We start from the raw sequence: 15,361 nt of genomic DNA, 5'->3' as shown, positions 1-15,361 counted from the left end.
GCACAAACCTTGTTAAATATTTCAGGCATTTGGCAGACAGAAAGAAGAAAATAAGACGCAAACAAAAACACTCAAACGTTGAATGATTAAACCCCCATCTTGCATTAAAAGGTCATGAATATGTACCAACTCGCAGCTTCGCTAAACAGATGTTGATTTAACCACAACGGCCATGCCACGTACACTTTTGATTACGTCCTATAATTCCCCGGCCTGGCCGACTGTTTGCATTACCACAGTAGCTATTTAGGTTCTAGCTTTGTGAAAAACAAAGTCAGATTAGCCAGTGCTAGGAAAAGCGGGCCACTTTTAGCAACGATTAGCGGTTGCTACTGTCACGGCAGCAACAAACGGCTTAGTGCATGGGGACAGGGGATGGGGCGGTGGGGTTTGAACCTCTAAGAGCTCTCAACTTCTCACCCACTCATAACACCCTATGACATTCTATCAAAACCCCCATAGGCCATCAGAGGATAACCGGGTAGATGCAGAGGTAACGGGCATCAGGCTCTGTCATGGAAAGCCGACTAAAGGAGGAGTGGACGGGTGTGCCGAAACGTGGCTTTGATCAAAGACCTGCGAGAGGTAACCAGCCTCTGGAATGATAAGCAGCTCAGTGCCGAGTTAAAGAATGCTGCATGCCGCAGAGGAACACAAACGCGAGCACTGGAGTGAACAGTGTGAAAAATAAATGCATTCACGAACGCATTTATGAAAGTCTTTTACCCTTATTTACACTGCTTACTGATGCTATTGTGCCGTATCTAGATGACGTTTGCCTTATGTAAATGTTCAAACTTAAGACGAATACAGTGTAAAAAGTAATTTTTTTAGTTAGTTTTTCTTCAATTGAGAACAACTACTATCACAATAAAAATACAAATTATTTATACAAAATAATATTCCCAATATAAACTAATATTTATAATCATTTTACTCAAGTAAATTAGCATTGAATTCAGCTGTTTTAACATTTTGTTTGTATGTTTAAACATTACGCTGAACAGATCTCATCCCCCATTTACTTCCATGTAAGGAAAATAAATTCTACTGGAGAAAATGGGGGATGAGATCTGTTTGGTTACTGACATGCTTGCAAGTTTCTTCCTTCGTGTTTAAAGGTGAACTATCGGGATTTAAGTATGACCACAAATTACGCGACGTGTTGTCTCTTTGTATGCTTAAAAAATACGTTCACTTTGAACTGTTTTCCTACATTCCTCAAAATATCTTCTTTTGTGTTCAACAGAACCAAACAATTACTAAATTGTATTTCCTACTATGGCAGTCAATGGTGCTTCAGAACTGTTGGTTGCAAACATTACTCCAAAACATCTCTCTTTGTGTTCAACCGAACATTGAAGTTTATACATGTCTGGAACAACTAGAGGGTGAGTAATTCACGACATTATTTTAATTTTTTGGTGGAGTATTGCTTAAAAATAAAGGTAAGAACTGATTATACGAATCCATAAAATGCACATCGTTTTGATTACATAATGTTTTAGTGGTTTCTCAACAAAATTTAAAAAACACATCAGTTCAGAAAACATTGATTTGTTTGTTTATTTGCGGGGTTGTGCGTATTGTAGACCATCTCATTTCCTTCCATTTATTTCAGATCCAAAACCAGAACACTGGGCAAACTTTGTAGCCTCAAACATGATGTAGTTTCTGATTTGTGGTAGTAATAGGAGAATGCACAACTAGTAGAATAACAATCCCAAGAAAGAACAACCATGACAGAAATGAGAAGAAATTTCTGTTCTCTCCTGTAGCGCACGCTTGAAGCACCCTTGGTAGTGATCACGTGGTCAGATTTATTTCCCAATTCCTGTAAATAGACGATTTCAACAAACGGTGCACAGAGTACGGCCTTAATTCTGGAACAACCGGGACCCTGCTGTTAGACCCCATAATCACTCCGATGTGGGGATGCTACACATTCCCGATCATAAACCGTGAATCACAAACTAGGCCAGCGGAATCGATTTATTTCGAGAAAACTAGCATTGTAATAACAGCGATTAACTCGTTGTTTTGCTGTAACGATTGGGTGGGGACTGGAGCTGGTGGATGATTATATCTTCAAAACGAACGCAGCCGTCAGCTGCAGGGCTGTCTCATCCCTAATTTATACTGACACTACATCCTCTGCACTAGATAACAGAGTGATCCATGCAGTAATTACCAGCACAGACATGTATATTCTCCAGAAAACAAGAGAATATCCTGTAAGAGAGAGAGAGAGAGAGAGAGAGAGAGAGATACAGCGGGAGAGAGAACGGTGCAGTAAATAAATGTTTATTGCTCAAGGGTTGCTCTTTTATAGGTCAGGAGATGCTATAGTTTTCGGTTATGTTTCAGTTCAAGTCAACATGAAGACCAAATTGACTATTTACATCCTAAATCTCGTTTCTGGTCTTATTGTGAATGATTCATTGGTGCGTGTTATACCAATAACTCTTGATTTGCTCTAAAAACGTTTTCTTGAATGATGTCACCTTGGCCACCGAAGCTATTGGTATGTATTTATATACCCGATATAAATACTGGAACATAATAAGATACCAGATCAGTTTAGTGTTTTATACCCATTTCTCCATTTGTGTCAATTTAGTTCAGTTCTGTATCTGAAATTGACTTCACATGAAATAAAGTCAGCCAACAGCAATGTGAAAGAAAGTTGTGAATGAAAATGGGTTTGCTCCATCAGATAGTCTAGTCATACTTTAGATTAGGGTCCATTTCGGACTATTAACTATGACGTTTGCCTCAATAAACTCCTTATTACTGTTTATGAGGTAGTTTTTAGGATTAGGTATTGGGAAAGATTAAGGGGACGTAGATTAGAATGAACACTAAAGCTCAACTTCAACAAGAATTAAGGCAAGTTGGCATAAAATTGCACTCAAAACACGTCCAAAGGCAGAAGAAAATAGGACGTTAAAAATCACAAATTATTTTCTCTTTAAATAATCTCGTCTAATAAACACCTACTTCTCACACGTATTAAAATTGTCACATTGAAGATCCTTTTTTATTCAGAATTGTCACATATCTTAGGTAAACCACCAAACATTGAACTGCATCAAAGACAAAATTGTTTTCTGACTGGCCAGATTGAGGTCTTACAGTCAGCAGTGCTTCAGTCTTCAGAAAATTTCCCCCCTCCAAAGCCCTTTTTCTGCTCCGGCCGGCATCTTTTCACCACAAATAAGTCCAGATATTGGCATTTCCCAGAGCTTTTGGAAACGTGCGTGTCACTTCCTGACTCTGTAATTTATGGTAGGCCTTCAACCCCCCTCTCCCTCACTGCTTGAGAGATTTCTGCCCAGTTTTCATTATTGAAAAGGCCCGCCCTACTTCTCTCTCCCCTTTAGCCCCCCACCCTCCCAATCTCTCTCTCTTATTAGATCTGCGATTCGCAGAACGCATTAGGATATTAAATTCAGGATGGGAATGGATGCTGCCCGCCGACTTGGCAAGACTCCCCGTTGCTGCCTCCTCTCCTTGCTCCTCCCCCTTCTCGATGTGGAACCGGTCGAATCCAGAGAGAGTGGGCATCTCCCGCTGAAAGGACCCGGCCAGTCGCGTCCTGCTCTTTCTGTACGGCCCTGTGCCCGGCCTGACAGAGGCACAAAGCAGCCACTTGTGAGCAGGAAGAGATGGCGAGGCCGGCACAGTGGCTGCTCTGTCATCGCATGAATCATTCTGACGTGTTCGAGGATAAAGACGTGCATGCATGCGCCCACACGGCATATCGCCCCCCTCCTCGCGCTGCCTTAGGAGCATTCCTCATGACATGTGAGCTTCCATTATGACGGATCCTTCGCTATTGTTATTCGTAAAACAAGGACGCATTATTCTTAGTTGGCTAAGAGGATAGTTGCAGGGCAAAGTGCATGAAGATAAAGAATGAAAAAGAGAAAAGCAAGTCAAATTAACACAATTTTTATAGAAAATGCGAGGGATGCTTGTCCGAGCGAAACCTGCCACCACGATGCTTCATAATGTTTTGCTTCCTAGGGCATTTTCAGAGGTTGCTCATTGACCAACGTCCAAAGAGCCCCCAAGTCTCTCTATATATTGTTGTCCCTAGATCAGGACCATTCTTCAATACGTCTATGAGATTTCTTCACTCGTGTTATGATCCCCAAGGTCAAAATCATGCGTCAGATAGGTTAGAAAAGCAATAGCATAGCTCTCTTCAACAAACCTCGTGATTTGATGCATCATTCTTGGGTGTAGCACATATGTGTCATCATTTGTTCACCCTCATGTGGTTCAAAACCTGTGTGTATGACTCTATCTTTACAAAAGAAGATATTTTGTTATTGTGTTCATGCAATGGAAGTCAATGGAGGTAAGAGTTGTTTAGTTGTCATTCTTCAAAATTCTTCGTGTTCTGCAGAAGAAAGAAACTCATGTAGGTTTGGAATTACACGAGGATGAGTTAATCGTTTTCATGTGATCAAAAACCCATCATCAAACATAATTGGAGTACAATCAGTAAGTAGCTCCTCCCCTTTTCCTTTGTTTGCCATATCAGCTTGACCTCATTCAGGATGATGCCCACCAGCCCTGCTTATGGGGCAAAAAAATGTACATTCATAATGTCTGATTTTCTTAGATTAGTCCAAGACAGACGATTGGTTGCGTCTACAGGACATAACATCTAAAAGCACTGTGTGGTAGTCGATTGAGGTCTGGTGGGGGTCTTGCCATTGCCCCACAAAAACAAATCCACCTCATCTATGCTCAGGAGATACGGCTCCAGCCTGGTCCGCTGAGCATATGATGGGTTTTAAATAATAAAGCACTCTGGTACTTCTGCTATCTTCTCTACGGCCGAGTGAACCATTTAGCCACTTGTTCAAGCCAAAGCATTGCTTGACATAATTGTGCAGTCACGCTTGAGGACTGGCATATTGAATAAGGCAATAGTTTTTGTTTTTTGAGAACTTGTTCATAAAAAAATGTGGTGCCGTGCTACCTACAGTATGAGACATACAGGTTGACCTAGATCTTTACATTTGGCAGAGACTTTTATCTAAAGAGACTAACAATGTTTTGCTTGGGCATGGAAGCCATTACCCCTTCCATTGTTGGTGGTTGAGCTACAGAAACTGTTTTAGAAAAGTTACACACTCGACACCGGTTTCTGGAACACATACTTTGTACAATTCGATTACAAGGAAGCTCTTCTCAGCCACAGTTGCAATGTCTGGCCATATATTCACTCTGTGTAATTCAACCTGGCTTTTGCAGTCTGTGTCTTTATTGGCAATAAATGTAGCATTTAAGTACTGCCATCAACATTTCCAGAGCTGCTGGAAGTAATATTTGTCAGATATCACACATGAAGGTCACTAACATCCCATGCAGCAGATATCACTTAAATACGTTTCCTGATAAATTACATCATTGTTTACATGGGGTTTGCTGTGCTGTTTCTGGAGGGGAAGATCTAAGGAATGATCTACCTACCCTCCATCTACTGTGTATTCTGTCTGTCTGTCTGTCTATCTATCTATCTATCTATCTATCTATCTATCTATCAAGTATATATACTGTATATATAAAAACTAAATTACCAATTTATGTAGTGACTACGTATGTTACATAATTTAATAAGTTAAGAATTACCGATTAATTGGTGAATAAAGCCAAAAAATGCTGTGCACATTTGGATGAATCATAACTGAAGAGAAATATATTGCTGTGTTAGTCATCAGACAGCTGTTAGTTTCATGTAAAATTGAGACGGCTAAAACAAATATTATCGTTTGTTTTAGATGTAATGCAATGTGTAAACGGTATTTAAAAACGCTGTATTTTACACATAACTGCATCTCCTCGCAGATTTTTTACAAAGCTCATCGCTCTGAAAAGCGAGATATGCTATGATTGGCCAGTTAACCAGAGCGTAGTGATTGGTGGAATACTGCAATCGTGTGATGGAAATGTTACGCCTATTACCATATTTGGAACATCTGGTTCCGAAGCAATTGTACTGACAGGTACGCACATTTTACTTGCGTTTACATTTGGTCCTAGTCAAATCAAACCACGAACGGACGTAGATTTGTGGGGGTGTGGTTACACGAGGCACTCTAGGCAGGTCTTTGTGAGCATTCGCTTTTAGATAGAATGCATCTTTTGTTCAGACACTTTAATTTGTGCAATTTTACGTGTCTAATTACAAATACGGGCAAATTATATCAATCCATAGAAAAACACGTTTTCGCGCCATATGACCCCTTTAATTATGAATTGCAATTCATTAACCTAACCACAATTTTTTACAGTGACTATTGATTTATTTATTTAATGAATTCTCAAATATTTCTTAATTCAATTCATGTATTAAAGATTTCTATACTTTATATGAGTTGATTTGCTGAAGGTTAGAATTTACAAATAATTAAATAGAATAATTACAATGACGTGTGACAGTTATTGAATGAATGAAGTATGACAATTCGTTTTACTATTCATAGTAAAAAGTTGTAAAACATACAATTCACAGTTGTTTATTAGTCAAATAATAGTTTTCTTAACCTAATAAAACCTAAACCTCTCTCTCTCAACAGGCGAGCACTTCTTGTATTACTAACTCCCTAAGATATATTGCTTCATTGTTTGCTATAAGTCCCTTTGGATAAAAGCATCCGCTAAATGCCAAAATGTAAATGTAATCGTCAGCCAAATTCATAATCCTTAGAGCACCATCAGCGTACAACTGGTGAAAGAGTATAGCTTGAATGTAGCCGTCCTACTCTATTAAAACACAAATCAAGGCAATATTGACTTCATATAGACTTTACCATCAGAGTATTACAGCCAGGACCCTATCCTTCCTATACTTCTATATGCTCGTGTTTGTAAACCCAAGTTTCACTTAGCCGGATTGCCAAAAAGCATTCATCCTCCTATCCTATTCCAGAGCGAGTCATTAACCTGTAACCTTCCAGCCTTATGGTGGATTTCAACGGTTCCCCATGCGCTTAGCCATCCCTGTGAGAATACAGAGTGCTTTCAAATGAGCACTCCCATTTCCTGTCTTGTATTTCCTTTCACAAAGCCTCTTAACCAATGATGGAAAGTCCAATGGTCCCACCCCCCTCTTTCTTAAGTACTTTGGAAAATGGAACTGTAACGCTGCTTCCCATGGCAAAGCGCCCACAGGTATGCGCGTGCCTTTCCGGAACGGGCATTATTTGAGGATGTGGGAGGTAGATATTGCTTCTTATAAATATGGCTTCGGGGGAATCTCTCTCAGATCCGCGCTTCTAGGTTTATACTGTGTGTAGGCAATGCCACAGCGGGTTTTTTCTGTGGCTGATTAGAATGGAAGGTGGCAGCCATTCTGTTTGGGGAAAACAGGTGTTTGATACACATGTCAGATTGATTATGTCTCAAAAATCACCATGGAAGACATTTTCGGTTGTTGTCAGGAAACCGTCTCCATGCGAAATTAGTTAAATACCTAAAAAAGCTCACTGGGCTACTGAAATAAAGCGCAATGGTGTGTACGGTTTATTTCTCCTTGACTAACTCTAAAATGGATGGTGATTTCACAGCAGTTAGACCAAACAATTTACTTAACTTGCAGACAACCTAATAAAGAAGTGTTGTGTTCACAAGTACTGTTTTAATCACAGTAGCTCAAAAACTAAAATAATCAAATCGTTCACACAAAGAAATTAAAATCTGTCATGTTTTGGCACTCCTATTGTTTATATCTGGTATAGGTCTTCAGTTGAACACAAAAGAAGATATTTTGAGAAATGTTTCAGTGGTTTTGAGACTACACAGCTGGAACAATAGAAAATGTAAATTTTTGGGTGAACTATCCCATTCATTTTCAAAAAGTCGTATTGCTTACATTCACTGTTCATTTCAGATTTCTATAATTCATATATACATATGTTTTATAGTTATAGTTTAACACGGACTAATAATAAGCTAGTTAGTGTTAGGTATAATATATATATATATATTATATGAATTGGAAATTTCAACGATTAAATCGAAATTTCAAACAGAAAAGTTTGTGCATACATAAAACATGGCTGTGCACTGCGCATTTTATTTTTGTATTAATAGACACTTGTGTATATATTTGGAATTGTTTTAATTTAAATGATATATAAATATAAATATATACATGCAAATGTTTCCTAAATCATATATACATGTATGTGCACGTGTATAAACAAAACAAAACAAATGTGCACAGTGCAGAGACATATTTTATGTACTTTAATTCCGATTAATCGCGATTTATCAGCATACCTCAATGTGCGACCTTCTTTACATATGACGTATCATCTGACATATGCATCAGCCTGAATGTTTCAAGTCGTGCAATGTAAGTCAAAACTTCTCCTGTTGTGTTCCACGGTGGAAAAAATGAAAGTAAATAACACAAGGATTGGCGGGCCAACTGTTTCTTTGATTCATTTTTCCTTCAAGCAATGAGAGAAAGCTCATAATTAAGTTAGTTGGAGAGATTCAAGTGAAAATATCTCGCACTAATTAACACGTGTCTGTGTTTCAATTAACAATGACCTCAATCTCTCAGAAAGCAGAAAAATAAGGGGCCGCTTGTTCGGAAAAGTGGGCTGCTCAAGTCCTTCCCGCTCGCATGAGACAATATATGTATTCTCTCTCTATGAAAGGACCGTTCTATTAGAAATTATAAAGAGTAAGTTTGTAAATATCTACAGCACAATTCTCACAAACAGTCAATCTCACGTAAAATCCTAAACATCTCTATGTATTTTCATCCAAATGACAAACATTCTCTGCGCTCTAAATTGCAACACCTTTCTCCTTCCAAAAAAAAAAACGCATCAAAAAAGTTGGAGGCAAAAGCACAACATTGACAGTGGGCGGCAAGGGGGGTGTTGTGACATTGATGGGAGCAGCGTTTCGACTGAAGCAGAGATGAGTGTCAAACAACACGCGCGACGGAGAATCGCATCTAAGTTTAGATACAGTCTCTAGACAAAAGCAACAACCTTGGCATTTCGTTTGAAGCTGGCTGATATCAGAAGATGGCAAAACAGTGAGATGAGATATGCTTTCAGAATTAACATTCTTTTCTCCTCGCTTCTTTTCTGAGCGGAGGAATTGGCAGGTTGAAGTAAAAGCAAACCTTTGCTGTTTCTACGTCATAGACATCTGTGAAATTCATAAGCCAACAATATAACAACTTAATATGTATAATATGTAACGATCGAAACAACATAGTCAAACATAATAGCAATGAAATGCATACTAATGAAATGTTTATTTAATTTATAAATCCATTTTAAATGAATTAAATATCAAAATCAAAAGCGCAGCTGTTTGCTATTGAATACATTCTGTAAATCTGGGATGTGTCATCTGTCAAAAATAAAATGCATTGCACAAACCATAATTGTACCAGACAGGAAATTCATCATGTGAGGTGACAGATTTAGCTTAAGCAAGCACTATAGATGGATTGTCTGGTGGAATAGTTAGTCTCGGCACCCAACACGTTCTCAAAAGACAGCACATTTTTCTCTGTGAAGTCAATGGATCTCATTTGTTTACCTCACACGACTGACGTCAAGCCATTATTATACTATCACTCTGTCACTACAGTCTTTTCCCTTTACCTAAAGAAACAGTTCACCAAAAATACAAACGTTTTCTCCCTCATGTCGCTCAAAATCTGCATACGAAATATTTTGAGAAATGTCTCAGTGGTGTTGTGTTCATACAATGGAAGTCAATATGGGGGTCAATGGTGTTTTGAACATTCTTCAAAATATCATCTTTTGTGTTCTGAAGTAGACAGAAAGTCATACAGGTTTGAAATGACAAGAGGGTGAGTACATAACACCAATATTCTCTCAAGTCAAATATGAAAAAAAAACTAATTTATGAAATAAACCCTCTTAGTCCTAATGGATTTGATAGCTTGAAGTCATGTTGCAGTCCTAAGGCCACATTTACTGATGCTACCAAACAGTCGATATCTCCGATATCTTTTTTTTTACGCAGAATCTACGCGAGCAAACTCGGAGCACATAAACAGCAGAAACAAGGGAAAAATTAGCATGAATCACAAGCGTGTCACGCAGATAAACATAGCATCCTCTGCCAAGTGAGGGCTCTTATCTTAAATGCTGGATTCCTCACAGACGCCTGCAGCGAGGCAGCGTTTTTGGTTGGGGGTTGGAGGGGGGCCTGGTTGTTTTGTGGGGCTAAAAATAGTGCGTCGGATCAGAATGTTGAGGAGAACATTGCCTCACGCAGATTAAACTGCTTTTAATCGTCTGTCTGCAATGGAGCGGGGGGGCCGTAATGCCATTGTGTCGCTTAAACGCGGCAAGGTCTCCCAGTTTGTTTTTCTTTTCCCGTGTCATTCATCACTTTTTTCAATCTCTTCTCATTTCCTCAAGCAGAGAGGCAATTTGTTTTTCTATAAACATGTTTTGAGGGAATATCGGTTTGAGGGGTCTCGTGTTGACAAGGGACTTAATCAAAGAACCAAAGCTAATGTGCTTTGCTGCAGATTTGTCAAAATCTTAATAGCAACAATTACAAAGCAACCTACAGACATCTCGAGTTTAAACTAAATTCATGCAAGATGTCAAACAGTTTTCTTTAAAAAAACGTAATACACGGCTCGTTGGAATGCTAGATTCTGATTGGCCAGTCACGACATTCACAGGTTCGTTATTCCCAGATAACAACCGCTCAAACTAATAACACACGGTAACCCGGATGCTGCAAATTATTTTGACAGGTACAGTTTAATATTACACACCAAAAATATCTTCTCTTCAATATTTAATATTATCTTTCTATAACATATATGACATTATTTGACTATTCGTAACATTTGAACGTCGTTTCTTACCTTAAAACCGGCTTTTCCTCATGGAAGGTCTGCAATTTAACTTATCAAATATTTCAAAATCACAATTGCCGTGCATTTTTTTCTCATGTGGCAAGTAGACGTGTAATAAGCGGGATAATGTTATCGCGAAATAAGCCCCTTCGGTGTGATACAAGACCCTCCTTATTTTGTCGATAACAACCAGCAGCCTGTACATTATATCTTACAAGACGACACTTTGAAGTTAAAGTCAAATGGACTAATTTTGATGGGGCTTGTGAGTGTAATGTTCTTAAACAGGCAGTAAGGACAGAGCTAACAACACGTCCCGGTACAAACTATTCATTTCCAAAGTTAACTTCAAAGGTAGTTTGTACAGTATGTATCTCCATTCAATGATTCAAGCGATGAGAATTAGCAATTCGATTCCGGATGGCAAGTCCTAGATAATTTCAATTACGAAGATGCTCAGTCATTGGCCCATCGGGGTTCATGTCTTGGTCAACCTAACCATTAGAATATCCAAAATCAAATCACATGTCCTGGCAACCGGCCGTCTGCAATTCTGCCTTAACCGCAGTCACATGCCATCCGAAATCTAAACACTTTAAACTAAAGGGTCTTATTGTTGAGTGTTTGCAAAAATCCACAAAACACTTTTTGTTCTTTGAAAAAACCAACTATGTGCTGATGCTTAAAACCCCAGAAACACTGATCAGACTCGCTCGCCTACAAAGAAACATCAAGAACTTTATTCAATCACCATACAGCAACTCAACAACCATATTCAACCAAAGTGCCTTGTGAACCATTTCAGGACCTTGATATTGATTTTAGAGGAGATGTGAAGCTCTAAATCACTGCTCGGGCTGGCTCCATCTGTTACTTTGCATTGGTTCAACCGCCTAACTAGGTATTCAAATAACCAAATAACTAGTCTGGTCTGATGTTCTCCATCAAGTGCGCACCGCGGATAGGATTGCGGTTGTGTTTATGCTGTCAAATGTTCCCCAAACGGCTTACTTTATCCATGTTATATAAACTGTACACAAAACGTACATTAAAAGATGCAAACTGACCAGTTCCTCTCTGCGTTAGTTGTTAAACTTGTCTTCGCGGAGCTGAAACGCACCCGCGCGCAACGCTTTTATTGCCATAACAACAGCGGCGCTTTCCTACGGGATATCAGCGTTCGGACGCATTTGACGAAAGCCACACACGCGACATTCGGACGTAAAAAGAGAGGTGTTACGTAAGGACGACGTCTTACCTGTTAAAAGTGAAGTTGAATAGAATAGCCTAACACGATGCGAGTGTGGATGATGGATACTATATATTCCCCGCTGATGTCCACATTGTCAGTGCCAGCCGCTTACTGTATGAGAAAATCCCGATGTCAGAGACTGAGAGAGAGAGAGAGAGAGAGAGCGAGAGAGAGAGAGAGAGAGAGAGAGAGAGAGGTGGGGGGGGGGGCTAAAGGAGATAGCGCCATCCTATCCAATTACAGCAGACAAATGAGGGTTAAGGGAACAACAATGCATAACGATAGCGAGGAGATCTTGCGCATTTGTTTCTCTTAAACCTGTCCTGTCTCCATTCCTTCATACGAGTCTCACATTATATTTATAGTCTTGCGCCAAGAACGTGTTGTGATGGACTCAATGATGGAGAGCTGAATGAAAGATTCGATTCAGGTAGAGTGAATCAAGAAATTCGATTCAATTCGACTCGATTAAACTAGAAGGGGAATTCATATCCGATTCATCCGATACTGTGATCAATTTCCTAAAATATTGACTTGCATTTATTTAAAGGGACAGTTCACGCAAACAGAGAAAATGCCATTCTCATTTACTTACCGTCAAGTTCACGCAAAGCTGTATGCACGTCTTTGTTTGGAAGATATTTGGAAGAATGTTGCATTTCTGGGACATCATTGACTGCCGTAGTAGGAAGAATTAAAACGGTAGTCAAAGGTTCCTTGCTTCTCAAATTCTTCTAAATGTCTCATTTCGTGTTCAAATAATGTTTGTATTTTTTTTCTACTATGGTAGTGAATGGTGTAACAGACTTGAAAATTGCTCGCATTCTGCAAATATCTTTCTTTGAACAAAGTCATTTATACAGGTTTGGAAAGACTAGAGTGAGTAAATGGTGACAGATTTTCCGGGTGCACTGTTCCTTTAAAAAAAGACTATCGTTTAGGACCGTACACGTCATAAAGGAGAACAACAAGAATAGACTTTATGGAACGCTATTAGAATTGTTTGAATCTATTCAACTACTGATCTGTTATGTGGACGGTTGCATTGGACACATGCACCTAGCCCTAAGTTAACTTCCTCTCTGTGTTTGTTATAGGTTTTATAGAACAATTTATATTATATATTACATTTATATTCATTTACTTTGACATTTTATTGTTTATTTATTGTTAAAAAATGATTGAGTTGTTCATGAATGTCATTGTAATGTGTGATTTACATGCTTATATTTTTATTTTGGTGACAAAATGGTTCACCTTTTAAGGTACGTTAAAACAATTCTACTGATTTTCCCTTCCACGTTTTCCATCGCTGAATAACTTTTAGCTCATTTGCTTGCTGAATATTTCAGATTCCTGCATTATGCATTGTGTTGATCAACTATAAATGAATGAATGAATGAATGAATGAATGAATGAATGAATGAATGAATGAATGAATGAATGAATGAATACATACATGGAAATCAGAGGAAAGCCGACATGTCTTAAGAAACACTGTCCTCTAGTGGTGTTATACAAATTAACATTGTGCAGTAATTTACAGTAGTTTGTCAATAAGCATTTATGACAATGAAAATGTAATCGCTTCATTTAAAACTATAACATTTGCTATCTTCACTTGTATATTTATATCCAAATAAAGTCATGAGATGAGACCACTACTACAAAAAAATGAATCGCATTAAATAGACTGAAATGATATAAACATGTAAAGTTCAAATTGCTTTTCTTATTTCTTCTAACTCTACGTTTCCCTCACAGGTTCACTTAAAAGGTATCTTGCGCATGTTATTACTTTCTCTTGATCTTTTAATACATTTACAGGTGTAGAATTAAAGTCAACAATTGCCGAAAGCTATACTCAAAATTCTGTAGATAACATGCTGGGTGATGCCACTCAGTATCAGAAATCTTTCATTTCAGCCAGAGAGGGATTACTGTTTTGCAGTGTTCAATGCTGTGCAGGATTATGATTTTCTGTATAAATCGTACATTCAATTAGATTATAATGATTTATATATTTGTGTAATATTATATAAAAAAATATATTGCATTTTTTGGCAAATTCAATATTTGAGTACAGATATAGGCTATGCAGTATACATAAGATAGTACCTTTAGTAGTAAATGGCGAAGTATGAAAATCTATGTTTTGGTCTGTAGTAGGCCTACCATAGATCTTTAAATGAGTTACAACAGCACACTTATCTGTGTGTATTAAACTGGGTGGAAATCAATACACATGCATTTGAGTTCATTGAATAAATTGTAGATGTGGTCATGTGACAATGGAAAATGGCCACATGTGATTCTTGTCACATGTGATGTGTCTTTTTCTATTGTTGTACAGTTGTTTTAATCGTTGTTAGCAACACCTGTAGTGAACTGACCATAGTCATGTATAAATCATAGATGCTGTACTTGATGTGGATCCTTACAGCACGGCTACAAGACAACATTTGACATTCAACATACCCTATATACCACTTTCAAAATATTTAGATTCACAAACTATATGTCTTTACAAACGTATAATAGTTCATATGAATATACAGTTCTAATATTTGACTACAGTTAATGGTAGAAAATAACATGTCTGTGCATTTTGAATCAGTTCACCACAGTCACTCTTTCGCTGAACCATGTTGAGCATCTCCGTGTTTTTAACCAAAGTGAGCCAAATAGCTCATTCGAAGGCCACATGTTCTCAAGCAATACAGAATAAAAAGAGTTAAAATGGACCCATCCTGCATCAGACTCAGAACATCAGCTCGCGCATGCAGAATTTACGCGTCAGCCGGCGCGCAATAACCGTGAGGCGAATTGTAGACGCGGCGCGGTGCGATTAAGATACAGCGTGCAAAACAAACACGTCAATAAATATTTGTATGCCTGTAGTCAAAGCACAATCTGCTGTGTGAAACTACAAGCTGCGCAGCGCTTAACATCAACCTTTAACCCTAACGTAGTGACTGTAGAACTCTCAGCCACAATATCACATAAAATATGTAAATAATTTAAACAATGTTTTAAAATAATATTAGTGACTAGACAAAATAATAAAATCGGTCTTATTTATTTTTGATACGACAGTTTATTTGTACTTTTTGACACCGTTTAAGTTTTTCTTTCACTCGACGCCAGGGGGTGCTGCAGCCCGCGGCAATGCCAACGCTCATTTGTCACGTGACTTCCTTTTGGTACTAATT

The 15,361-nt window shown here is 38.3% G+C and overlaps 1 protein-coding gene across 4 annotated transcripts in view; it reads right to left on the bottom strand.

Moving 5' to 3' along the window:
- The window catches only part of pcbp4 (poly(rC) binding protein 4), a 69,260-nt gene extending 56,977 nt beyond the window's left edge, over positions 1–12,283 (bottom strand). For 3 of the 4 annotated variants that reach the window (XM_079471849.1, XM_079471846.1, XM_079471848.1), the window contains exon 1: positions 12,156–12,283. The gene's annotated coding sequence lies outside the window, so the exon portion shown is untranslated. Of the gene's footprint in view, positions 1–11,964; positions 12,065–12,155 lie in introns of those variants that run through there. The other variant, XM_079471847.1, reaches the window with a different exon arrangement.
- Positions 12,284–15,361: the final 3,078 nt, after the last annotated feature.

This window comes from Barbatula barbatula (genome assembly GCF_947034865.1).
Source record: "Barbatula barbatula genome assembly, chromosome: 13".
Taxonomy (NCBI): domain Eukaryota; kingdom Metazoa; phylum Chordata; class Actinopteri; order Cypriniformes; family Nemacheilidae; genus Barbatula; species Barbatula barbatula.
Note: the sequence above shows the minus strand (reverse complement) of the source record. Positions and strands in the feature narration are given on the sequence as shown.